Source organism: Myodes glareolus, chromosome 3, assembly GCF_982192425.1.
Source record: "Myodes glareolus chromosome 3, mMyoGla1.1, whole genome shotgun sequence".
NCBI lineage: Eukaryota > Metazoa > Chordata > Mammalia > Rodentia > Cricetidae > Myodes > Myodes glareolus.
Window position 1 is genome coordinate 128,727,620 of NC_142028.1, and position 27,308 is coordinate 128,754,927.

Below are 27,308 nucleotides of genomic sequence, written 5' to 3' on the forward strand. Positions count from 1 at the left end.
AGCCACCTGCAGAAGGTTAAGCCATTGCTCAGGGTCACCAGCTTCTGGCCAAGGCTAAGGAGGCTGTGCAGCCTGAGGGAAAGCAGGGCACACAAAGGAGATCTGAGCAGGGATTTGGGTTGTTGTTTTTTAACCCTCTGTACCTCCTGACAGAAGCAGGCAAAGCAGGCTCTTGTGCCACTGCCTGCCCCTTCCCTCTCAGAGGTCACAGAAAAATTAGCGACATATGCTCATTCATTTGAAAGTTTTCATTGACTTTGTCGAAATTGGGTGACTTTCATGCTTAGCTTCCCCGTGGATGTTATGGCTACGGCCTTTAACCCTACATCCTAACGCTGCTGGCTTCTCCTGAGCCACCAGAGGCCGCCCCTTCTCTGGCTCCCAGGTAAGGAACTGGACTGCAGATTCAGAATTCTAGACCTTAAGGTTACATCAGAGCTGCCCACACCTTGGTCTATGTCAGGATTCTCTCCAGGTTCTCTTTGGACAGCCTGTGGACTCACTTCTCCCTATCTCCATGGCACACACCTGGAGCCTGAGACAAAACCCTAGGTAGGAAAAATGACAGCACCCAAAGAGAGGCAAAGGGCCCTTTAAGTGGGTACTGAGCTTGTCCAGAATCAGCTAGCAGTGAGAAAATCTGACTAGTCATTCCTTTATCTGAGGTTTAACAGAGGAACTCATAGAAAGGCCACACATACACAATGTTACTTCAGTGAGGCATCTGATTTTCCTGGGGAACCATGTACTAATGTTTATTTAGCCAACAGAGCCCCAACGACAGGTCAAAAACATGACCCAACCAAGTCCAACCTGATGAACCAGTGAGTTTAACTGGGCTTACTTTGAGAAGCATGGGTTAGGGGTAAAATACAAGAGCATGAGCAACTTAGGGACAGTTACATCACTAAAGAACAGTCTCTGCTCCCCCTCAATGGTTATCCTTCATGAGGGGTGGAGTTCCATATCCCATCTTATGACCCACTCCCCAAGAGGGAGTGGACCCTCCCTCCCCCTTGGGAGGGAATGTTAGGGGATTCCAATATGGTGAAGGTCTCTTGTGACTTATCACGGTTTCTCTGAATTCAGGATAGTTATGACCATGACATGCCCAGAGCACAGCAGTCCACAGTGGCACACAGGTCAACGTACGCACACACGGACTTGTGCTAGGGTTAGTGTCATGTACCATGAACACCCAGCTGCAGAAATTTTTGTTCATTTTGATTATCTTTCTTGGTAATTGTGTGTGTGTGTGTAAGATGAGAGACATAGATAGCAGGCAGGTGTGTCACAGTGTTCACGTGATGGTCAGAGCACAACTGATTTGTTTCCATTTTGTTTGAGGTAGGGTTTCTGTCATTCACTGCCTCACACTGTAGGTTAAATGACCTTTGAACTTTGCCTCCCATCTCCTTGTGTGAGCACTGGGATTGCAGTCAAGCACTAAACATGTTACTCACTGGGCAATCTCCCCAGCACCCTTCTTTTTATTGATAGGCTCTCTCTGTGTAGCCCAGCTGGCCTTGAATTTACAACAACCCTACTGCCCACCTTTCTGAAAGCTGAGATCACAGGCATTTACCACACTGTCTGGGGGCTTGTTTATTTATTAATGTATCATGCTTCACACAATGCCTTCAGGCAGTCCAGAGATGTAGTCAAGAAAAAAAGAATGAAATGTGTGAGGCAACGAGTCTGAATGATCAAAGGAAAGTAATGAAGTTCTTTAGAAGAGCCCGTGGAACATGCTGCACATGGTGGATGCTCAGGTGTTGGTGGTTGTGAGGGAACTGGCTGGAGACAAGGCTAGGCTGGGGACCAGACTGGGGCAGAGAACTGTCACAGTAAGGACTCTCAGCAGCTTCAAGGATTCAATCAACTAGAGACTTTGCATTTTCTAGAAGTTTGAGATGTTGATTCTATTCCTAAGCTCCAGGTTCATCCTCCGTGTGGGCCTCACCACCATCAGGACCCTGATGTCTTTTCTTGCTCCTGAACACGACCTTACTCATCTGGATGACTGCATCCCAAGGGTAGCGTCTCAGGATTCCTATTGCATATGTTCCAGCTCACAAGGAGCCACAGACTCGCTCATGTTCCTTTCCCTTGCTAGAGAATGTACCATGCTTCTTCTTCTAGGCCTCTGTTCTCCTAGCTTCAAAAGAGTCTCAGAGAATTTGGGATGCACCTAAGAGCCTGTATTCCTGTGAGTATAGACTGTCTACCCATCTTTTTCTGAAGTTTATGAAGTATGCTGGAGAGAGCGATCAGGGACCAGTCAGCTTCTCTTCTGGAGTGTATTAGTTTCCTCTGGCTGCTATAACACATTCCCTGACAACTTAAAGTGTTTATTCTCTTAGAGTTCTGTTGATTTGAAGATTGAAAACAGGTTCACTGAGGGTTACCCTGCCCCAGAGACTCTAGGGAGAGTATGGTTCCTTGTCCCTCCCTTCCCAGCTTCTAAAGCTGCATTCCTTCACTTGGGGGTCAACAGCTTTTCTGTCTTCAGAGTCAGCAGTGATGTGGCACCTTTACCTTTACCACAACCTTGTGTTTCAGGAACTCTTTCCCCAGAGACCTCTTGTTTCAGGGCACCAACACCAGTCTATTTCAGAGTCTGTGGTTGCTTGTTTTGGGCCCCTGGATCTGACAAGCCCCTTCTCCCCTGTCTCCTCAAAATGAATGAATCTGAAATATAGAATAGATGATAGTGTATTTTCTTTATTTTTGCCAAATACAAATAGACTAAACATTATAACTGTAATTCTTGCTTGATACCTGTTTAGTTATATAAAATTTTAATACGTTAAAGTTAAACCCTTATTATTAAATAAACAGAAATGGGGAGATGATGTGGGATGCCCCTCTGTATACTGTGAATATATTTTATTACCATTGGTTAATAAGAAGCTGATTTGGCCAATAGCCAGGCAGAATATAGCCAGGCAGGAAATCCAAACAAAAATACAGGGAGAAAGAAGGCAGAACTGGGAGCAGCCACTGGGGAAGCAAGATGTGAGGTAACAAACTACAAGTCTCATGGTAAAATATAGAATAGAAATGGGTTAATTTAAGTTGTAAGAGCTAGTTAATAATAAGCATTTGCTAATAGCTCAAATAGTTTGTAATTAATATTAAGCCTCAGAGTGGTTATTTGGGAACTGGTGGACAGGAGAGAAACCCCCAGTTAAAAGTTTATTAACTTAGAAAGCCAATGATCTTATTGGGCTTTCTTTTAGTGCATGGATGAAGAGTTACTTACAGGAGTATGGGGGACCCCAAAGCAACTACATCACTGTGAAGTCTCATTCCAGCTTGACGGAATCACCCCTTCAGTTAACCTTCTATGGCCTATAGACTGTAGCCCCTCCCAGGGCCATGAAGTCACATGCAATCAGGGCAGAATAATATATAGCAGGCTGGAAGGTCTAGGAGGGATTGTGGTCAGAATCTCAGATAAAGGTCCAGTGATCCTCTTTACCCCCTCTTTTTTGAGGGAGCATCAACATTCAACAGGTCCAGTTCTGAAGGTCTCTTGAAAGTGATCTCAGCTGCTCTTTGAAGTCAGACGGTTATACTTGGATGGCAGCAATCTACAACACCTCTCCTCAGCCTTTTCTGCCTTCTTCCAACCCTTGTGAATATATCTAGGCCTATTCAGACAACCTAAGATCATCTCCCCATCACAGGATCCTTCACCGGAGCACATGTGCAAATCCTTTTTTCACTCACTGGTTCCTAAACTAGGATGTGGGTGTTTTTATAGGGCTGTTGTTTAGCCTACCATAGCTATACCTTATTTCCTACCTGGACAATCCTGCAGCTCAGCCAGAGCAAACATCAGGTCTACAGACAGCTGAGAGAGAATGTTTTGCTTTTGTGTGGCTGTGGATCCATTCGTTGCTGAGGCCAGGGTTAAGAAGGGCAGCACTCATCCGTTCAGTCCACTGCCGCTACCAAGGACTCACACACCTCATCCTGTAGGAGGAGACTCTATGTGTTCCTGTCAAAGCTGCACCAACCTCTGAGACCAGATGTTCAAACTGACCCATAGGACAGACTGGCCTGAAGAACAGGGTTATCCATGTCCCAGTCATCAAATGGCAACAGATCACAATTAAAGTCATGGAAAGGCAGGGGATATGACTCAGTTGTTTGAGTGCTTGCTTAGCAAGCATGAGGCCCTAGGTATCAATCCCTAGTAACACATGAACATGGTATGATGAAATGCCTTTAATCCCAGCTCATGGGGGGGTGGGTGGGTAAAGGCAGGAGATTCAAGGTCATTCTTGGCTACATAAGACTCAGTCTCAAAGAAAACATTAAGAAAAACAAAATTGTGTGGGGCAGGAGTGATGACTTGATGGTTAAGAGTGCCTGCTGGCGTTTCAGAGGACCCAGGTTTGGTTCCCAAGACCTATGTCAGGCAGCTTGTAACTCCAACTCCCGGCAAACCAATACCCTCTCATAGTTTCCAGACACCCACACACACCACCACATACCACCATACACATTCTCTCACAATTTAAAATAAAATAAAACAACTATTAAATTAGTGAAATACACGTAGTTGGGGCTGGAGGAGATAACTTAAGTGGTAAAAAGTGCTTGTTACGCCAGCTTGAGGACCCGAGTTCAAACTGCGAGAGCCTGGAAACCATGTAAAAACCTGGACATAGTCATTCATGCAGAAACAGGAGGATCACTGGGACTCCCTGGCTATCAGGCTAGCTGAAGATTCAGTGAGAGACCCTGTCTCAAGGGAATAAGGTGGTGAATCATAGAGCAGGACATTCGATGTCTTCCTGTGGTTCCCAAATGTACGCACAGATGTGTGTTCATAACACACACGTATACCACATATCATAAAGTTGATTGTGTTAACCATTTCAGAGTATGGAATTCAGCAGTGTTAAATACAATTATAGGGCTGTGCAGCCAATGTCCAGAACTCTTTATCTTGAGAAAGTGAAATTCTATACTCCTGATTCCTTCCTTTCTGCAGTCCCTGGCAGCTACCGCTGTGCATTCTGTTCTGCCTCTGTGACCTCACAGCGTTTATAACTCAAATAAAGGGAACCACGCAGCCTTTGCCCTTTAACATAATGTAACATCTTCAGGCTTTTTCCATGTGGGAGTAGGTGTCTGAGTTTCCTTACCCTTTAAGGCTGAAAATATTCCACTGTATGTACAGACCATTGCTGTATTCATTCACCACGGTCGGGTTGTCCCCACCGTCTGGCTAATGTGAATGATGTTGCTGTGTGTGTAGGTGGATAAAACTGAAGTTTCCCAAAGGCAGGTCTTTATCAAGCATATACTCTGCCAGTTCTTATGGAAAGATACTCTGTTTTTTTTTTTCTGCAGCTGCCAGCTGCTACTCTGTCCTGAGACATGCATCCTCCAGAATATGTCCCTGAACATCACCACCTGACTCAGCTGAACTTTCTTTCTCAACCCCAGGTAAAGGTGGGTTAAGGCAGATTTCACATGGAGGGTGGAAATTGTGCTCCATGGCAGGTTTTTCTCTGCTTGTTTCCTAGAAACCCTGAAAAGATCCAAATAGGAATGTTTTGTTAGCACCCTTTGGTTGGTCTGCTGGTCTGTTTGGCTCCTAGTGTATCATGGACCCAGTGATTGCTTGATGCTGGAGGACAACGGCAGCTGGGAAAACCTGTTTTTTTGGTGGTGTGGGGAGTATTCGTCTGAACCAGATAAAATGGCCAACAGTCGGTCGTTCCTTTAACTTTCAGAGATGGCAGTTTCATTTAGTTCAAGCACTAGTTGAGGTACCTGTAGGGAGACCGTCCCTCTCCTGTGTCTGAGAAGAAGGAAGACTTGAGAAACGAGGCGGGTGGGGGTGGAGTGGGGCACTGCCCCAATTCTGACTGCAAGAGCTGTTCTCTTCAGGGTCACCAGGTGGGCCCTTGAATGAGCCTCAACTTTGCGTTGTCAGGAGGGTGCTTGAGCGAGTTTCAGTCCAAGGTTGTCTGGTTAGCATTATGCTAACTAGGAGCCCACTTTGCAGTTCCAATCCACAGTTCTCTTGCAGGCTTTGGAAGATGGACTGCCGTTGCTAAGTACTGGCCCAATAGGAATTCACACATAATTACTACTTTGAGCAGCCTCTATCCTAAAAGGCAGCTTACTCACTGACTGTAGAAACTGCCCAGGACCTGGGGCACAGGGTAGGCAAGTGCCATGTGTGCCTTTTCTCTTCCCTCCCCTCCGCCCTCCTTCCCTCCCTCCTTCCCTTTCTATGTGGCACAGGGGGTTCAACTCTAGGCCCTGCACATGAAAGGTAAGCACACTATCATTGAGTTACATTGTAAACCTTTTGTTCTTGTGAATCCCCACAGTTCTTTTTTTTCCTCCTTCAGTTCTAGAAGATGAACCTAGGCCCTCTTACAAGCCAGATAAACTCTCAACCACCAAGCTATGTCCCTATGCACTGTTACAGTTTTTATTTGAGTCAAGGTCTCATTAGGTTATACAGGCTGACACTGATTCACTCTGTAGCCCAGACTGGGCTGTGTTTGCTGGTTTTCTGCCTTAGGTTCCAGCACAGCTGAAACTGCGGGCCTATCCCACCAGGCCTGGATAGTCACACCTCTCTCCCTCTCTTTTTTTAAATCCTCCTCCTTCTTCTCATTTTAAAAATTAAAAATTAATTTATTTTGTGTATATGGGTGTTTTGTCTATGAACCACTTGTATGCCTTGTGCCCACAGAAGCCAGAAGAAGTTATTGAATCCCCTGGAACTGGGGTTACAGACAGTTCTGAGCCATTGTGTGGGTGCTAGAAATCAAACTTGGGTCCTCTGGAAAAGCAAGCCAATGCTCTTAACCTCTGAGCCATCCCTCTAGTCCCTAGATAAGCATTTTATAAAGAAATTCATACTAAGGAATACTTTATTCAACTTGATAAAGGATGTGTGCAAACTGAAATTGAGACACAGTGGTATTTCAGAGGGAAATATGAGGAAACCCACTGATAAAGAGTTGAAACTTTATTCATCCAGCAGACACCTTCCTGTTATTGGGTCTCAGGGATTACAAAACTCTGAACCTCCTAGAAGTTGGTAATTGAGTAGAACAAACTTTTTTAGACCAGACTGTCCTTGAACTCACAGAGATCCACCTACCTCTGCCTCCCGAGTGCTGGGATTAAAGGCGTGTGCCACCACTGACATGCTAGAGGGGAACAAAGCTTTTTGATACCCAATTGTACAGACATTCTTTCTAATCATGCCCAAATCTTCCTTTTGGAGATTGGCAGAGAGAGACCAGCAAGGTGTTATGGGTGAGATGTCATCCAATGTGTGAGGATGTGAGTGGGTGTGCATATGTGAGAGCAGGTGTGAACAAGTGTGAGTGCACATGCCACGTGCATGCTTGTCTGGTGGATTCATGATTCGGTACTTGTGAATCAAGGTGGGTGGAACATTTGTGTTTGTGTGCACTGATGTGAGCACAGAATGTAGGTGTGGGTATCGCTACACACATGGGTCTGAAAAGACAGCTGATCTAGGGCATGACTGCTTCAGGGTTAATGGGGAGCCCACACCCATAGCCCCTACTTGTCAGGCCTGGTACTCGTTCCTGTCAGAAGTAAACACTGAGTCTCTCTAGCCTGTTCTATCAGGGTTTCTACTCTCAGGTCACCTCTTGAAGAGTCTCTTCCCATTTTTGGATGCCGTGAGACACCCTCCTCTACAGCCATCTCCATCCACAGACCCTGCTGCTTTCCAGAGAGGAAGGAAGGCTTCACAGCTTCCAGGACATGTCCTGGGGTCGCTTCCATAGAAATGAGTTCAGCCCATGAACCAGACAAGGACGTCAGTTACACAGTCTCTCTGCTCACTGACAGAGAGTCAGAGACAAAGAGCCCGAAGGAGCAAGTACACAGGACCATTTCCTTGAGAGGTAAATATCGGGAACTTCTTACCTGAATGGGACTCAGGAGGCCTTACTTCAGACTGGGCTGTTTATTGTCCTGAGGCTGCAGGAAGGCATTTTCCAGCTCTGGCTTCTGTAGGAACAAGTGACTGAAATGAAGAATAAATGTATTTCTACGTCCATATTCTCAACCTGTGACAATGCCCTGTCAGCTTGTTTGTCTTTCCTACCCAGAACATGGAGTTTATTTTTGAATGACCAGGGCCTGCCATAGTCTCTCATATATATAGGATCACACTGATGGTGTCTAACAGTATTGAACCTTGACTAAAACCTAGTTCTGTGCTAGCCACTTCATGTGAATTATTTTTTCCTGTTGGTACAATGATGTAGACCAAGATGACTCTCATCTTTTATGTTTTACTTCAATTGCTTGTATGTGTGTATGTGGTGGTTTTTGAATACAGTGCCTTCAGAAGTTGAAAGAGGGCTGCCAGATCCATTGCTGCAGAAGACAGTTATGAGCCGCCTGGTATGGGTGCTGGGAACCAGAGTCCAGCCCTCTGGAAGAGCAGTCTCTTAACAGCTGAGCCATCTCTCCAGGCCCTTCCCCCTTTAAGAAAAAGATTGTGTGTGTGTGTGTGTGTGTGTGTGCGCATGCGTGCCTGCAAACATGTTCAGAGGCCAGGTGTCTTCACCTATCAGTGTCCACCTATTCCTTTGAGGCAGGGATCCTCCAAGAACATAGGGCTCATGTTATTGAAGTCAAGCTAGAAGCCGGCACCTTCCAGAGTCCTCTTGTCTCCACTTGCCCCTGAACTCGGGTTGCAAGGGTTACAGGTGTGTGGGAAGCCCAGCTTCTTATATGGCTCTTGGGATCTCAATTCCAGTTCTCATGATTGCTAAGTAAGTTTTCTTGTTGATCTCTCTAGAGACCTAACTTCCATCTTTCATTTATTTATTTATTTGGACAAGAAGCTTACTGTGGGGTGCATACACTGATAGGAAGTAGACCCCCAAGTGCTCTGGTTCTGAAGATTTAGGACTGGCCCACTCTTCCTTTGGAGGCAGGCTCAGGTGCTCAAGAAGCAAGGGCTACACCTCAGTTCAGTGGAAGGTGCCATTCCCTGCATTCAGATGCTGCCCACATCTGTGTCTGTGAACCCCATCTCAATGTTTGCTTTTCTTCACTCTCCAGGAGGACGTTGCAGAGCCCAACAATATTATGTTTTGAATGATGCTTCTTTGTCTTTCTTATCTTAGTGATTCTTGACTCATGGGTTCCTTTGTTGTTGTTGTTGTTTTGAGACAAGGTTTCTCTGTCTAACTCTGACTGTCCTGGAACTCACTCTGTAGACCAGGCCTTGAATTCTGCCTCCTGAGTGCTGGGATTAAAGGCCTGTGCCATCACTGCCCACCAATTCCTGAGTTCTTTGTGGTATTTATTTATGTATCCTAGATATACTGTCTCTTGGCATTACCAGGTGGTCAGTCAGCACCAGGTTACTGAACAGAAACAAAACAAAACAAAACCTTTTTCTTTTCTATTTCAGAAATCTTTTAACATCTTTCTCAGAAGACAAGTCCCCACGTCAGTGGCAGCGGCAGAGGGTTCTTTTCCAAGACCTCTGCTCAGATCAAGTCAGGATTCTTGACCTTGGTACATAAAAGCATTTCAGGATGAGCCTTTGTGAAGCAGAGTTGAAGTTTATTAAGATTTTAAAATAAAATATTTGTTTCAATTTTGTGTGTATGGGTGTTTTGCTTGCATGCATCTCTTTCACCACTTTTGTACAAATGCCTGTGGGGCCAGAAAAGCATTGGATGCTTTGGATAGGAGTTTCAGACAGTTCTTTGTGAACTGCCTGCTGGATCTGAATGTCCTTTTCCACCGCACCGGTTCAGCATCTAAAAGAATTATTCTCAGGGCAACAATGACCTTCAACCTTCCAAAGGCTTTCAGCTTTCACTAGTCATCATTTTTATTATTGTTTTGTTGCTCTTGGCCTTGTTTTGAGAGCAAGTTTCAAGTAGCCAAAGCTGGCCTCAGACTTAATTCGTAGTTGCGAGCCTTCAATCCTGATCCTTTTACCTCTATTTGCCAAGTGCTAGGTTTGCAGACGGCACCACCACACCTGCTTCTCAAACCATCAGCCAATGTTTCTGCTCTCTTTTTGTTATTGTTGTTTTGTTTCCAAGACAGGGTGTGTGTGTGTGTGTGTGTGTGTGTGTGTGTGTGTGTGTGTGTGTGTAGCTCTGGCTGTCCTGGAACTAGCTCTGCAATGTGACCTTGAACTCAGAAAGCCACCTGCCTCTGCCTCTCAAGTTCTGGGATTAAAGACATGTATCACCATGCTCTGCAAGCAGCTCATTCTTAACCAATAACTGCAGTTAAATATTTTATGAAGAAGCTATCTGGGACAAGACAGCTCTCTCAAACACTGTTGGGACCACACTTGAATCAGGCAGGAAAGGAGGGCACAGATAGCACCCAGTGATGACTGATCTTTACTGAGAGCTTTGCTTTATTTTTAGATTTATCCTTACTATTTTTAATTGTGTGTTTGTGTACATATGAACACAAGTACTCAGAAGACCAGCAGCATTGGGTTCCCCTGGAGCTGGAATCATGGGCAGATGTGAACAGTCCAATGTTGGTGATGGCAACCGAACCTGGTTCCTCTGGAAGGCAGTACATGCAGTACTTGCTCTAACGGAGCCATCTCTCCAGACCAAGAATTTATCTTTAAATGCTAGTGCACAAAACTATGAGTTGAACATTATTGTTTTTTTAAGCTGATTTAATTTATGGTTATTTTTCATACATGTTCTTAGTTTATGAAATGGGGTGTGTAGAAACAGGGAGTGGCTTGTGTAGCCCAGGGTAGCCTTGAAATTGCCAAGTAGCCAAGAATATCCTTGAACTTTTGATTTTCCTTCCTTCATTTCCTGAGTGTTGGAATGACAGGCACATGCTACACATATGAGCATATTGTTTAAAGCAGTGAGGAACTATAAAATCATTTACAAAAGTGTTATTTAGAGAATATTTATATTTAAAAAATCAAAAAATAGTAAGTTCACCTAAAGTCATTTGTTTTAAACAGAGTGCACACACTGAGCAGGGCAAAAAGAGCCACATGCAGGACCATACCAGGCTTCGAGGAGAAAACATGGACTCACCTGGAAGACGCAGAACAGATGTGGCACTGTATGGTAAGCCAATGTATGGTGTGTCCTAGGAGAGAGAGAGACAGAATGGTCCATGTCCTGTGCACGGGGCACAGATGAAGAAGTGAGAGCAGCGAGCAGAGTAAAGTGGGGGCTTCAGCCGCTCAGCAGCGCTGTGAGGTCTGGGCCTGGGCTGCTCATGGCCCTGATGCAGTCAAGGTCTCTGGGGATGGGAGCATTTAATCACAAAATCATATTCTGGGTTGATACACTTTAGTTAACAAGAATAGTTGGTTAGTGCATGGGGACTTCCCCATAACTGTGGACTTCTATGGATTAGGTGTTTGTTCTCGTCTTGGCTGGTTTACAGTCTGAACAGCACTTCCATCATGGAGTCAATTGTGATAAGGTCTAGGGTCCGTTACACTGGCTCACTTCTGCCAGGTTAGCTCTTCCTTAGACAGAAAGGGGTTCCATGTGTCGAGGAGAATACCATATCATTCCCGGACACTGCTCCCTAGCCGGGATTTGAACCCTGACTCTGTCTACCGGTTATGTGAACTGTGGTGAGCACTGAAACTCTTTTCTTGTTTATCAAATGGGTTTGATGACAGAACACACATTCTCTGAGACTCGTAGGATTTTGATATAAAGAAGCACATAGAACAGTGGTGGACATAAAAACAAACCCTCTGCACCTTTGTGTTAAGTGTGAGTTGTAAATGATTAATAGGAAGTCTCCACTGCTTTCTAAAAGTCCTAGACTCATAAAATAGGCTGTTTTGGTGCAAGTGTCTTGGTTATAGCAATTATAATCACAGAAATGTATGTGTGTCAAATGCAGAAAAACAGAGGTTTTGAATGCTGACATCTTATTGCATTTCTGTTATAGCTTCCTGTGTTTAAAAATATACAGTGACACCTAGGAATTTAAGGTGTGCTGCAGGGGTGGGACTTTGAGGGACTAGTTACCGGGGACTCCGGTATACAGCCCTGGCTAGAGTTCCCCGTGAGGTGGAGAGCTGTCCGCTTTCACCTTCCCACAAAGAGACAAGTTCTTTTCAGGCCCATTCCCATTTCTGCTACATTCAACAGGGAGTGAAAGCTGTGCTTTGAGGGATGAACACTTATTCTATTACACAAAAGACTCTGAACTGCAAGGTTCCAGGGCCCCTACCCACATGTTGGGAGGGTGTAAAGCTGTGGGGCGTAAGACTGTAGTGGGGCTTGCTGGGAATTCCTGAGGCCCTGAGGAACTAACATAAGCAAAATCTGGATCTCTTCACTTTAATCCTGATGTGGAGAGGATTCCAAATATGTATATTCAGAAATATGTGAAATCACATTTATTCTATTTATTCTATGTGCTGTCCAATAGAAATAATTGCATGAACCACACATTTGAGTCACACACATTTTAAGTTTTCTAGGAGTCACATTTAAAAAGTAAGAAGAGAAAAGCTGGGGAGATGGATCAGTGGTTAAAATGCAAGCACGGTGACCTTAGTTCAGCTTTCCAACACCCATGTAAAACACAAAAAAGTTGCATGTGTCATCATGTGCCTATGATCTCAGTGCTGGGGTCAGAAACAGCTGGATCCTGGGGGCTCAGCAGTCAGTCAGGAGCTTCCAGGTTTCATGAAAAACTCCATCTCAAAAAATAAGATGGAGAAATGATTGAGGGAAACATCCCCATGCCAGCCTCTGGCCTCCAAGTACGCCCACAAGGATGAGAACACCAGCATACACACATGCATATCACACACACACGCATTCATGCACGCACACACACTCAAAGTGAGGGGAGACAGGTGAAATTAATGTATTGTGTAACGTAGCCAAAATACCATTCATTAGTCATGCAATTGATATAAAATTATAGAGTAAACAGTCATGGTTATTTTTGATAATAGACCTTTAAAATACAACAATTTTATCATAGCTCAATTTGGGCTAGCTACCTTTAAGGTAACAGAGTCACATGCAGCTAATGACTGTCTTACTAGGTTGTCAAATGGTCCGCTGTTAACAAAAAATACCGCGGCATTATGTATTTTTTTTTTTGAGAACTGGCCTCTAGGTGGAGCTGGTGCTCATTCTGAGCAGTACGAGAAAAATCCCCGGTGGGACTGAAAGGTCAAAAGCAAGGTAATTTATTAGGCTGTCCTTGCCTCAGCCCACTGTTATGAGAAGACTCGTTGTAAGAAACTGCAGTGTGATCCTTCACAAACTACCTGGAACACAATTTGTGGTCTCTCGGAACCAAATGGGTGGCTGGTGCAATAGGCAGCGTGACCCAGCGAACGAGATGGGCGCCGGAACCGGCTGCCTTTGAGCTGCCACGCTTCTAGGTGACAAGGAGAGGCACGTTCCCAGGAGGGAAACTTTTGTGCAAAGCCGTCCTTAGGACTTTAGCTAGCCTAGTAGATAACGCCATGTTTATTAGAGTACAGCATGTACACCTGTGACCTACTTCTTAGGAGGGGAGTTTGAAAGGAAAAGGGAAGTCTACTCATAATTCTTTGTAAAACACTTGTAAAAGACTGCATTTTAGCTGTCTTTCTTGCCCAACCAAACCTTGCAAGCTAGATCGAATTCATTTCACTGCTTTCTTATGGAGAGGTAATGAAACTCATCACATATGTACTTCATATGTAAGAATCGTTGGTCCCCAAATGTGGCATGCTCAGTTTTTCCCCGCGACAGAGCGGTCCACGGAGAGTCCACTGTCTTTACACTGTTCTTACATACTGTAAAATGGATCAAGATTCTGACTATTCATCGGATATATTCATTGACTGCTATTGGATATTGGTCCATAGGCAGCACAGAAAAGTGAGCTGAATGGAGTAGTGAGCAGACAGATCAGACAGTGTACTTACGTTTGATCTGTTGAGAATGTTCCGCTTAAAGTAGAGGTTCTCAACCTTAGTGCTGCAGCCCCTTAACAGTTCCTCATGTTGTGGTGACCCCAAGTATAGAATTATTTTTGTTGTTACTTCATAACTATAGTTTCACTAGTATTATGAATTGTACTATAAACATTTGATATTCAGATATCTGATGGGTGACCCCTGTGAAGCGGCATTCGCCACCTACGGGTCTCGACCCACAGGTTGAGAATACTTCCTCAAGGCGTCTCACTCTCTGGGCTCTGGCCCAGTATGTGATCTGTATCTTTACCCAGACACCAGCATATTACTGGGTCCCAAAATATGGAGGCTGACGGTGGCCACTTTCAATATGGGGACTGAAGAGAACACCCGCTGCCGTATGTGAAAAAAGTTACCAGGTGAGTCCCTGCAACTTGCCTTTTCTGACACTTTGAAGTGGCTGGTGGCCTGCTTTCCCTCCCAGAAGGCAGCCAGTCTCCTCAAGTGTAACCCCCCAGAAGTGACCCAGTTCTATGTCACAGCAGTCCCTATGGGAGGAGCATTGTTCTGCAATCTGGGAGCCAGGCTTGTCAAGAACCCAGCAGCACCTGTTGGCAGAGGCTAGCTGCCACCAGCCCCAATGGCCATCTGTCTCCACACAGGGATTACATTTATTACCACAGATTGTCATTTACCCAGGGTCAACAGAAGCTGTGGCCATTGAGGTATAAAGGGGACGCACTGAGAGGTATGATTTCTGCTGGGACAGGTAGCTCTGACAGGGCTTAACTGAACGTCCCTGCTGATGGGGGAAGCATCAGCAGGCATCTGAGATGCCTGGGAGTTCAAACACTGCCCCTCTAGAAATCCACAGTCCCTGGATTTCTGGACATTAAATGACATACATCTTAGAATGGAACTGTTATAGACATGTGTACAGGGCTTGGGGGAGAAGGAAAAGGAAAACATAGCTAGTGGACAATGACTCTGGCTGTGTGTAACTCTGGCCTGAGCCAGTGACTGCAGAGGCACAGGCAAGTGTGATAGGGGAGTTCAGCCAATCATACTCTGTTTTCGGTGCATGCCGCCCTCAGGCAAAAGCCTGCCTATAAACCTAGCAAACGTGCTCCGCTAGCTCTCTTTTCGCCTGGCTCCTGCGTCCGGACAGATCGGTTGGATTCTGGCGTAAACTGTTGTAAGTCTTACTTCTGTTTATTAATGCTGTATATTTTGTATCAAGATAGTTTGGGGACTTTTCTTTACCAATCGCCCTGCAACTTCACAAGTGACTTTTTCATGAATTCATGCACCAAAATTTGGATGTCAGATGAAGCATGATCCTAATTGCTTTTGATGTTATAAGAACCTCCCTAGTAGGGAAAAAGAAAAGACCAAGCAGTATTGTATTGATGCTGAGCCAACTCCATTTTGTAAGTCTTTCATGTCTAAAATAGCGTTTTAGGGTAGACAGATGTATTTACATTCTTAAAGAATACTGTGACAGAATACCTGAGATGACTTAAAGAAAAAAATGATTTATTTGCTCAGCTTTTCAGAGGGTTCAGACAATCTGTGGTTGATTCACAGCATAGGCATGGGCAGAATATCACAGTGTGGGGGTTATGTGATGGAGGATGAAGGTGATGGATGCAGAGGAAAAGGGAGGCAATGCAAACAGGATAAAACTGCTAAGGACATGTTCTTGGTGACCTGCTTTCTGTAACTAGGCCCTACCTGGGTACCCAATTCATATCCAAACTTAAACTGTACCAGCTACTTTCTCATTGTTACAATATACATGACAAGAGCAACTTAAGGAAGGGACAGCTTATTCTGTTCACAGTTTGACATTACAGCCCACCATATCAGGGAGACATGGCATCAGGAGCATGAAGCAGCTGGTCATATCATATCCACAGTCAAGAAAGCAGGGAAAGATGAATGCTGATATTCCACTTACTTTCCCCTCTCTATTCAGCCTGGGGCTCCAGTCCATAGAATAATGTTATGTGTAGTTAAGAGTTGGTCTTTGTAGTATGAAAAGAGGTAACAAAAAACATCCTGCCCCTGACTAGACCCAAGACCCGGGCCAAGGAAAAATACCCAGACGCGGACATGATCCCAGGACAAGGGCTTGAAATCTCACCAATCCCTGAGTTTGCTGCAGAGTCAGGCTACAGAATTCCACCAATCCCTGAGCACAAAATCCACCAATCCCAAATCACCCTGTAAAACTCCACCTCCAAAGAAACCCTATATAAACTTTGTGCCCTGTTCAGTTTGATGTTGTTTCTCACCTAAGGAAACCACTCTCCTGAATTTTTCCTTCCCCCAAAAATCTCTCGAGTGAGGTTTGTTGTATGGCATGATGTTTTTGCCTAAGCAGAGTCCAGCTCTAACAACTTTTTCTGAAGTTGGATAGAACAGAACTGTAACAGGGGAAGCTCTCCCATAACAGAGCAGGGTTGTTACACTATGGAGGACCTGAGCAGAGGGCTAACTTTGCTGGGAAAAGCCTCCCCTACTGTAGCAGAGTTGTTACACTTTCATTGGGGAAACCTTTTCCTGAAGTAGGGTGTAGGAGGAGGCCACTTGTTTGTTCCGGCCACCTAGAACCAAAAATAACCATACTGAAACTGTATTAATTAAAACACTGCTTGGCCCATTAGCTCTAACTTCTTATTGGCTAACTCTTACATTCTAATTTAACCCATTTCTAGTAATCTGTGCATCACCATGAGATCGTGGCTTACCAGCAAAGTTTCAGCACGTTTGTCTCTGGCTACTCCATGGCTTCTCTCTGACTCTGCCCTTCTTCCTCCCAGCATACAGCCTATCTTTCCCCGCCTACTTCTGTTCTTCCCTGCCATAGGCTCAAAGCAGTTCTTTATTCATTAACCAATCAAAACAACACACAGACAGAAGGACCTCCCACATCATTTCTGTTGAAGGAAGCAGGGCAGCTCTTTGTTTGTCCCGGCCAACCAGCTAGCTTACACCCAAAATAACCACACAAAAACTGTATTAATTAAATCACTGCCTGAACCATTATCTCTAGCCTCTTATTGGCTAACTCTCACATCTTGATTTAATCCATTTCTAATAATCTCATGGTATATCACCATGAGGTTGATTCAGCATGTCTGACCTGGTGAATCCATGGTGGCTCTCTGACTCTGCTTTCTTCCTCCCAGAATTCAGTACTGTCTTCTCCACCCACCTCAGTTTTGCCCTATCAGGACAAGCAGTTTCTTTATTGATTAATCAATGAAAGCAATACATAAACATAAGGACCTCCTACACCATTTCCCCCTTTCTGTTTAAACAAAAAGGAAGGCTTTAATTTTAACATAGTAAAATTACATATAACAAAACAAGTATCAAGCAAGAATTCAGTTACAATATTTTTTTATCTACTTTCTATCTTCAACTCCATCAAAGACTCCATAAGGATATAATATTACCAAAGTTAGCAGGAAGTACATTATAAGCAATTTCCAAAACTCTAGAAACAGAGACATCTTGCTAACTGGACAGTCACCCAAAGTTCTTCTGTACCATTGGGGCATCTATCTTCAGCCTACAGGCTCATAGTATCCAACAGACTTTTCCATGAAGCAGGGAATTTCAAAGACAGTTTCACCTATACTGGCAGTTTGTCAGTTACTTTTTTCTGTGTCCTGCAGAATATCTAGCAGACTCTTTCATGAAGCAGGAACCCTGAAGGACCATCTCACCTTTATGCAAGTTCAGCAGTCATTTCTCTGTGGGTCCTGCATGTCCAGTTCAGCAGTCCAGACAAGAGCAGTTTCTCACCCAAATATCTAACCAACTCCATAAGGAGCCTCTTCAATGCCCATCTTTCTCTTGAAATAGCTTGGTGCTGCCAGGAGCAGATGTGTTTCATTGTCATGAAAAGCCCTAAGTTATTAAAACATTTTAAATGGCATATTCTGTAGTCTTTGAAAGATTTGAAGAATACCTACCTATCTGAAATACATCTCTGTACATATAGAAAATCTAACTAACATGACTACAAACTTGACTATTATAGATGACTCTATTTACCTATATTTCTTAATTATATATTACATTTTAAGTGAGCTGCACAATCACAATACCTTTATCAAGAGCAGAAATATACATATAAAAAATTGACCTAAAACTTATATCAATAAACCAAGATCCATACTAATACAAAGTATCCATCTCTATAGCATATTCCCCTTTAAATGTAAATAAACAATTATAGGCAATATTTGGGAACAGGGGCACAGCTCTGTCAAATTATGCATATATATGTACACACACACACACATATCATATCCTCCTTTAAATGTAAAGAAACATTTACAAACAATATTTGGGAATATAGACATAGTTCTTTCCAAACTTCTTCCTGCTGTTTATTGTGTGAAGTAATTCTTTGAAGGATGTTTAAGGCAACCTTTCAGGAGGTCTTGTTCTATCAAACCACACCAGTCTGGAAGCAATTCAAAGGTTCTCATTCTCTGTGGAAACTAGAGAAGAATCTCTTTTCAAAGCAACAAATCCTTAGACCCAAATCTGAAAGTCATGACACCTTTATAATAAACATGTTGATTTAGCTTAGCAGCCCATACAATAAAATGTCTCTCTGTACTTAGTTCATTCACAGTCAAAAAATTCATAGAAATCACAATAACATACACAATCCAGACTTTCTATATATATATATTCCATCCTTACATGGCTTATTTTTACTCTATTACTTTTTAATATTTATTTTATTATCTTTACTCCTTTAATCTATGACTATCTGTACTCTGTCTTTTATAAAGACTTTACTCTTTTTAAAAACATTTACTTCTTTTGCAACCCTCTATACTCTTTTTCTTCTCTCTTCCAAGCCTACATAAATTTATCCAACACTGTGACACATTTGGAGGTCTTTTATGTCTGAATCTGTCCTACTGTCTATCTATAATTCTGTACTGTCCAGGAGCACTTCTTAAAATGCTAAGTGCTTCTGAAAAACTTAAGCTGCATCATTGCTAGGGGAAATATGGCATTTCCTGCATGTCCTTCCCAGTCCAGCATGGCAGAGCTGCTCACCACCTCTGAGAGTCACCATGCACACCACCCCACTTTCAGGCACACAACCCGTCCATGTCGCCATTAAGCAAGCTGCAACAGTCTGCTCAAAAACCCCAGTCAAATGCTCTGTAGGCAGACCACCTGCCTGAAAGAGTCAGAGCTTGTGTTGGCAGAACGGCCCAGAAAGCCAGCATTTGAAAATGGCGCAGCTTTTTTTTTTCTGCTATGGCTGAATCAGGAAAACCTCTTTTAAAGGAGCTGTGGCATGCTGCTAGTAAACATCAAGAAGCTGTGTTAAACTCTGTGTTTTTGTGTCTAGAATTAAGCTCTCTCAGTTTTTTAAGTGGATTTTAGTTTGCCCCTCGTTGAGCACCAATTTGTAGGAGGCCGCTTGTTTGTCCTGGCTGCCCAGAACTAAATATAACCAAACAGAAACTGTACTAATGAAAACACTGCTTTTTCCATTAGCTCTAACTTCTTATTGGCTAATTCTTACATCTTAATTTTTTCAGGTTTTAAAACTTTTTATTTGCTTATTAAAAGCTGTGCATTCCAATAATTAATATCATTTGAACAAAAAGATGATATTCTGATTAAACTGCATTTTGCATCCTGTAATACACCTTGGGCCATCTTGAATTTTACTCTATATTTCACTGCTTCCCACCCAACCTTTTCCTTCACCAACATGCAAGTTCTTTTCCCTCCCTGCCAGCCAAACCGACAGCTGGGTTGGAGAGGCAAGGGAGGCCTTCCTGGTCAGTAGTTCTGATTCTGATGTGAAAGGGGCAGCACAGTCACTTAAACTTGATCCATCCTCTCTGCATCTTACAAAGTTAAACAGTTAAAAGAAGAAAAATAAGAAGGCAATGCTTGTGGAATGTACAGTGCAGATTGGCGGCACTCGTCTCATCACCAGCTTGCTTCTCTTGTTCAATCATTTCTTTTGAAGGCAGAGGATTTTTCTCTTGCATTTCTGTCTTCTTCAATTTCTACTTATTGAATTTCTCAATCTCAGCCATATCAGGCTTGTCAGACATGGTTGCCGGAAGGACCTGAATGAGGAGTGCGAACAAAGAAAGTCTGATCTGCTCAGAGGCCACCACCAATTCTTACATCTTAATTTAATCCATTTCTAGTGATCTGTGCATCACCATGAGTCATAGACTACCATCAATGTCAGCATATGTGTCTCTGGCAGCTCCATGGCCTCTCTCTGACTCCGCCCTTCTTCCTCCCAGCATACAACCTACCTTTCCCCTGTCTAATTCTGTTCTTCCCTGCCATAAGCTCAAAGCAGTTCTTTATTCAACCAATAAAAGTAACACACAGACAGAAGGACCTCCCATACCAGTAGTTTATGGTAACTTTGTGGTATTCCTTGACTCTTGACTGCCAAGATATCTTTCCATCCAAGCTACAGTGCTTATAGTCTTCCTACCTCAGTTAACCCTACCTAGAAACTCCTTCAGTCACACCCAGGGGTTTGTCTCCAAAGCAATTCTAGTATGACAATCAATATTATCCACCACACAAACCTCGACTCTACGGAGTATGTTTATATGCTAAGTTCAGTGCTAAGTAAACAGAATTCAGCAGTGAGCAAGTCATTTATGGTCCTCATTTCTATGGTTTCACAGTCAGAGTACAAATGGCTAGCCCAAGGTCACAAATTTTGTGTTGAAGACAGGGATCCCCCTCAGTTGCAGCATTTTTATGTTTAAAGCATTTTCCATGGAAAATTGATGGTCACAAATGGGAAATATAACCACTCTTGGCAAACAGCACCATCAGGCACCGAACTTGGGTGTTAGGACCAGACTGGGTCCAAAAATGCATGAAATGCCTGACTCCCACAAGAATGGTTGGATTCCCAGCCAACCTTTTCATTCTGGCAAAAGAACAAACTCCAGAATCCCTGACAGGTTTCAGCAGCTCACTAGAAAATAACATGATTTTTCTGGATGGTACAGCATTGCCTACCTAGTGGGCCCTGTCCATGTTGTGCAAATGTTCTATGCACCAGGTAGATCCTACAATGAGCAACAGTACCCACATGGACATTCTGAGGTCCAGACTTGTTCAACTCAACACCCACACCTCATTCCTAACTGAGCTATATTTAAACCTCTGCGTTTCTCTCTAGACTGTAGGATCTCAGCAGAGAAAACTATGTTCTCAATCCCTCCCTCCACACCCCACTCTGGAGTTTAACAGCCAGCACAGAGCTCAGCAATGTTTTTTTTTCTTGCCTTGACCTGAGGAATGATGTGTATACTACTATCCCTGTCACTCAGACATACAAGAGCAGGGAGTCATTGGGATTTAATGGCACATTGAGATGTGCTGCATGGCTTATACTGTACCACACAGTGCAAGTCCAAAAGTGGCCACACTCTGCTTCCTGTTCTATTCTGCAGTGTCATGTAAAATCAATTATACTGTAACCCACCAAAGCAGGAACAATGGAGCAGAGTATTAAGAAATAGAGGCCAATTTCAGCTTGGGAGAAAGGAAAGAAATGGGGAGATATTTTCTGATGTGATAGTGTCTCTATGTTTAAACTGAACTCCAGCCTTCTTCCTCTTCTTCTTCTTCCTCTTCTTCTTCTTCTTCTTCTTCTTCTTCTTCTTCTTCTTCTTCTTCTTCTTCTTCTTCTTCTTCTTCTTCTCCTTCTCCTTCTCCTTCTCCTTCTCCTTCTCCTTCTCCTTCTTTCCTTCTTCTTCTTCTTCTTCTTCTTCTTCTTCTTCTTCTTCTTCTTCTTCTTCTTCTTCTTCTTTTCTCCTTCTCCTTCTCCTTCTTCTTCTCTCCTTCTCCTCCTCATCCTTTCTTTCTCTGTAACTTTGAAGCCTGTCCTGGAACTAGCTTTTATAGACCAGGCTGGCCTCAAACTCACAGAGATCCACCTGCTTCTGCCTACCAAGTGCTGGGATTAAAGGTGTGCTCCACCACCACCTGGCTTCCTCCTCATGCTCCTCCTCCTTCTCCCCATCTCCTTCTTCTTCCTTGTATTCTCTTTCTTCTCTTCTTCTCTTCCTCCTCATCCATCTTTTTTGTTAAAAAGAGTCTCTTGTTCAAGGGCAAATGAGGACGACTCACATTGTCTCTCTCAATTGGAGTTCCTCTCCCCACCTTAGCTAAGGAAAGAGGTGTACTGAGAGGTTTCTGCCTTCCTCTTCTGCAGAGTGAACCAGTGGTCCAGGAGCTTCTCAATTCCTCCTGGAATTTCTACAGCTCCATGACCAAGATTAACTCTGAAGGTGGTGTTCAAGATATTTAAGAGGTTAGAGAAAAGATATGATAAAAATGATTTATCACTAATTCTGAAAACAAATTTAGTATACAGTCTTATTGTTCAGTAAATAATATGGTGATACTGGGGTAATCTAGCACATTTTTCTTTAGATTATTAGGTTCCCATGAATTTTTACAGATGTGAAACTAATCTTCAATTACACTATGATAAAAACACTTGACTTAGCAACAGAGCCATATTTATAGTTATCGTGTCAAGATACTATATTGTGAGTTTGTTCAGATGAATGGCTTAAATCCTTAAATCATTCATTTCCTTAAAATTCCAATGAACATGTGTTTGATCATATGGCTCCCAATTCAGTATCAACCACCATGCCTTCCCCTTCATGATGGCCCCAAATTGGCCTCTCCAGTCTGAAATTGCTTTAGTTAGTCATTTTATCATAGCAATGAGAAAGGAAACTAATTAACTATGTGGGTGTAAACAAATTTTATGCAAGTATACATGTTCAGGTAAAAACACACGTTGTAAATCTCTAACTGAAGAGAGAAATGATGTCTTCAGTAACAAAGAGGTAAAAATCAGATTTCCTTTGGCAAATCTGAAAGAATCAAGCCAATGTTCAGGCCAGAGAGGTTAATTTGGGGCTCATTGTAGAGCAGAAGGCATGGTGATTGATACTGCACTGGGACCATATGCTCAAACATATGAACCTGCAGGGGACACCAGATTTAGACCATAAAAGGCAGCAACTTTTTTAACTTCTCACTTTTTCTCCTCTTCCTAATTCTTTTCCTTTCACCATGTTTTCTGTTCCTTTCTGTTTTATGTTAGTAAGACCACAGAATGTTAGTCCCTAGGGTGGACTTGGCAAGTAGTAGGGATTGGAGATGTGTTGAGTTAGATTACAAGGGTTCACACCACAGCAGAAGGACACAGACCGATGCAGAAAGGCTCAAGTCTTGATGAGATCAACATTGTGGACAGTTCCCAAGACCCTGGCTAGTCAGAACTAGATCAGGTCAAAGGAATTGGCTAAAAGAATGCTACCCACTGCTTACTCTGACAGGGAGTGTGTGCCTTGTGATGACAACACTGTAAATTTGTCCACAAAGTAAACTTTACTCTTCTATATGGTTGTAACACATCAGATTTTAGCTGAGAAGTTCCATTGCTAGGTGTCACACAATAAAAAATATTGTGGGTGTCAAGGGTGGATCAAGGATATTAGCTTCTTCCAGGCAAAACTTAAACCATTACATCCTCCAGGAAGAAGTTCTGGAAATAGTTTCCATTAAAATTGACACTCTTTCCTCTGCCCCCACTCCCTCCCATGGTACCTCACACACATTTTACCACAGCTTCTACAACTTGCTGTGTGTTCTTCACACATTCTTCTGTGGTACTGTAGACCTCCTTCAGAGTGGACCACCTGATACATTAGATACTCGATAAATTCTTTTGAATAGATTTTGGGAAGCTACATGAATCAGTACTGGGGATAAGCTTGCATGATCAAACCCTGGCCAGGAAGATCAGCAAAAAAGCTCCATAATTCCTGACTATAAGCTTCTTTTCTTTGTTCTTGAAGAATATAGCTAAAGTGATAAGTTATCAAATAGGGAAAATGATTACTGACTGCCAATCTTTTCCATGTTGCTTACTGGCTATTAGGACAACATTGAAATGGCACCATGGAAGCTACTGGACCGTGTAGTGAATTCGGGCTGTCAAATGTTCAGTGTTTCCAAGACTAAAGATGCAAATCCTCCAGAATAATAAAGCAAAGGGTGTAGAGCTGTGTATGATGTCTCATGCATATGATCCCAGCACTTGGAGACAGAAGCAGGAAGATTTATATGAGTTCCATGCCAGACTGGGCCACAAAGTGAATCCTGGGCTACCCTAAAGTAGGGAGTAAGACCCCTGTCTCAAAAGCAAAAACCAAATAAACAAAAAACTAAATAAATAATAAAAAATATAAAGGGCAGATAAGACTCTGAACATCTTTGTGAGGCATAAGGTGTACTCTGGAGAGTCTGGCTAGTTCTGGGAGCTGGATAGCGCTCTCAAAGGCAAGTCAAACCCTTGTGCTAGAAGGAAATCATCTCTTGATTGACAGTAGAGTAGTCTTTGCTTACATTAACCCTAGACCCCTATAGAAGGCTGAGATGGTATGCCATCAATACAACATCAACTCCAACCCAAAGAAGCAGCAATTCTTTTAGAAATTATTATTTATTTTTATTTGTTGAGTGTTTTACCTGCATGTATGCATGTGCACTGCATGTGTGCTTGGTACCCTGGAGGTCAGAAGAAAGAAGGGGTCATATTCTTTGAAACTGGAGTTATGGGTGGTTGTGAGCTACCATGTGGGTGCTGGAAATGGAACCTGGTCTTCTATAAGGATAATAAATATTCTTAGCTGCTAATTGTAACATGATTGGGGACTGCTGGTTGGGGTTTCTGTCCTTCCAGGTTCCCACAGTTGTTTAGCCCCAAAGAAAATCACACAGAGGACTTCATAAGTTTTATGAAGCTTTATGCTGATTGGCCCATTAGGGCAAGCTACTTATTAGCACTTGTAACCCATTATTCTGATCTGTTTTAGCCATGTGACTCAGTACCTTTTTCAGTGGGGCAGATACCATCCTGCTGCTTCGGTGATCTGGGCAGGAGTGGGAGGAATCAACTTCCTCCTTCCCAGAATTCTCCTGTTCTCATTGCATCATTTCTACTTCTGTCTGGTTTTCCCACCTATACTTCTTGCCTGGCCAATCAGCGTTTATTTAAAACATGATTGACAGAATTCAGACAATTCTTCCGCAAAAGCTAATATATCTTTCTACCCCTGGAAGCACCAATATTTAAGCCTGAAAAGGCAATCTAAAAGCCAACTATGAGGGGGCTGGAGAGATGGCTCAGAGGTTAAGAGCATTGCCTGCTCTTCCAGAGGTCCTGAGTTCAATTCCCAGCAACCACATGGTGGCTCACAACCACCTGTAATGAGGTCTGGTGCCCTCTTCTGGCCTGCAGGCATACATACAGACAGAATATTGTATACATAATAAATAAATAAATAAATATTAAAAAAAAAAAAGCCAACTATGATTTAGTAGCCTGGCTGAGAGCCTCTTTGTCACTGACCCTCTAATTCTGCAGCAGGATTTGTACCAGTTATCTTTCTGTTACTAGGATAAAACACTACAATCAATGACAAATCGATGGAAGAAAACATTTATTTTGACTTGCAGTTCCAGAGGGCGAGTTTAAAATGGTGGGGAAGGCATAATAACAGGCAGCCAGAGAATGAAACTGAGAGATCACATCTTCAGCCATAAACAGTGATAAGAGAGAGCAAACTGGGAATCAGGTGAGACTATAAACTCTCAAGGTCCACTCCCAGTGATTCCATAACACCCCCAAACAGGCCCATGAGTTAGGGACCAAGCACTCAAATACCTTAGATATTTCTCATTTAAATCATCCCAGCTCTGATTACAGAAGTCCTTTCCTGAGAAGTTTATGCCTTGAAATGTTAGTTGTGTCCTAAGGATTTGGGTTTAGTGTTACATGCTCACTGGAGATTGGGAGAATAAAACCAGGTGCAGATTAGGAAAAGAAAAAAAACAATCAAACTACTGAGCAGGATTAGACCTGTTTTGTAAGGACATTTAAGATTCACAATAATCACAAGCATCAGCTCTATTTCGTAAAACCGTAAGGACATTGTGGTGGTTTTAAAGAAAATGGCCCCCAAAGAGAGTGGCGTTATTAGGAGGTGTGGCCTTGTTGGAGGAAGTGTGTCACTGCGGAGGCGGACTTTGAGGTCTTATATGCTCAAGCCACACTCAGCGAGACAGTTCTTTCTGTTCCCTGTGCAAACTCCCTCTTCAGCACCATGTCTGCCTGCATGCTCTCATGTCCCAACATGATGATAATGGATTAAACTAGTAAGTCACTCAACTAAATGTTTTTCTTTATAAGAGTTGCCGTGGTCATGGTGTATCTTCACAGCAAGAGAAACCCTAACAAAGACAAATATCAAACATTTGAATGGGAGACTGCACAGAACAAATGTTTCTTAAAATGCACACACCGTGAACCCACTCCAGTTTTATCTCATGAGAGTGTTAATATTTTCATATTGATTTTAAAAACTTGTTATGCTTATTATAAATAGTTATTGTTATGGCTTAGATATGAAATGTCCAAAGATTCAGTTATTGAAACCATGGTTCCTGCCCTGTAATGCTAGTTTAGAAGGTTCTGGAAACTTTAGGAGGTGGGGACTACCTGGAGGAGTTAGAACCCTGGAATTCTGGGGTAATACTTGAAGGTATCTCCTTGGCCTAGCCTTTCCTGTTTCTTGCTGCTTTCAAGCTACCATGAGCTGAAGAACCTCTGTCATCATACACATGTGCGGCTGGAATGTTCTGCCCAAGAACATGGGGCCAAAGGGCCATGGAACAAAATCTTGAAACCATGAACCAAAAAAAAATCTCTCTTCCTATTAAGTTGCATTTCCAGATATTTTTTCACAGGTATGAAAATAGAACTAATATAGCTATATTGATTTTCACTCTTTTTTTTTCCTTGAAAGGGTCTCATTCTGCAGCCCTGTCTGGCTTTGAAGTCACTGTGTAGACCAGGCTAACCTTGAACTCCAGTTAATCCTCCTGCCTCTGCCACCCAAGTGCTGGGATTAAAAGCAAATGTCACTATTCCTGGATGTCTTTTACATTTTAAAACTGTTTTTGACATCCTAAATACTTTAATTTTGATATATATTATCCACAGGAAATGCTGTTGCTTTCTGTAATGCCTGAAATCATCTCTCTACCCCATATAAAAATTCACTTATATTGTTTGTAGTGTTTTATTACTTCACCATCAAGTCTTCAATTTTAATAGTTCTTATAATTTTCTTCATAGAGGCCCATTTCCTTTTATTTCAATTCCTTATCTTTTTAAACGTCTACAGTCACTGTTATAAAAGGGATTCTCCCCTCGACATTTTATCCTTTG

At 42.9% G+C, this 27,308-nt stretch overlaps 1 long non-coding RNA gene and 1 pseudogene across 1 annotated transcript; one reads left to right on the forward strand and one right to left on the reverse strand.

Moving 5' to 3' along the window:
- Positions 1 to 5,109: 5,109 nt before the first annotated feature.
- On the forward strand, positions 5,110 to 9,586 carry LOC125416391 (uncharacterized). Its single transcript, XR_007236870.3, has 3 exons — positions 5,110 to 5,466; positions 7,663 to 7,928; positions 9,455 to 9,586. It is a non-coding gene; the product is annotated as an uncharacterized LOC125416391 (long non-coding RNA).
- Positions 9,587 to 16,483: 6,897 nt separating this feature from the next.
- On the reverse strand, positions 16,484 to 20,068 carry LOC125416409 (thymosin beta-4-like; annotated as a pseudogene).
- Between the last annotated feature and the right edge of the window lie 7,240 nt (positions 20,069 to 27,308).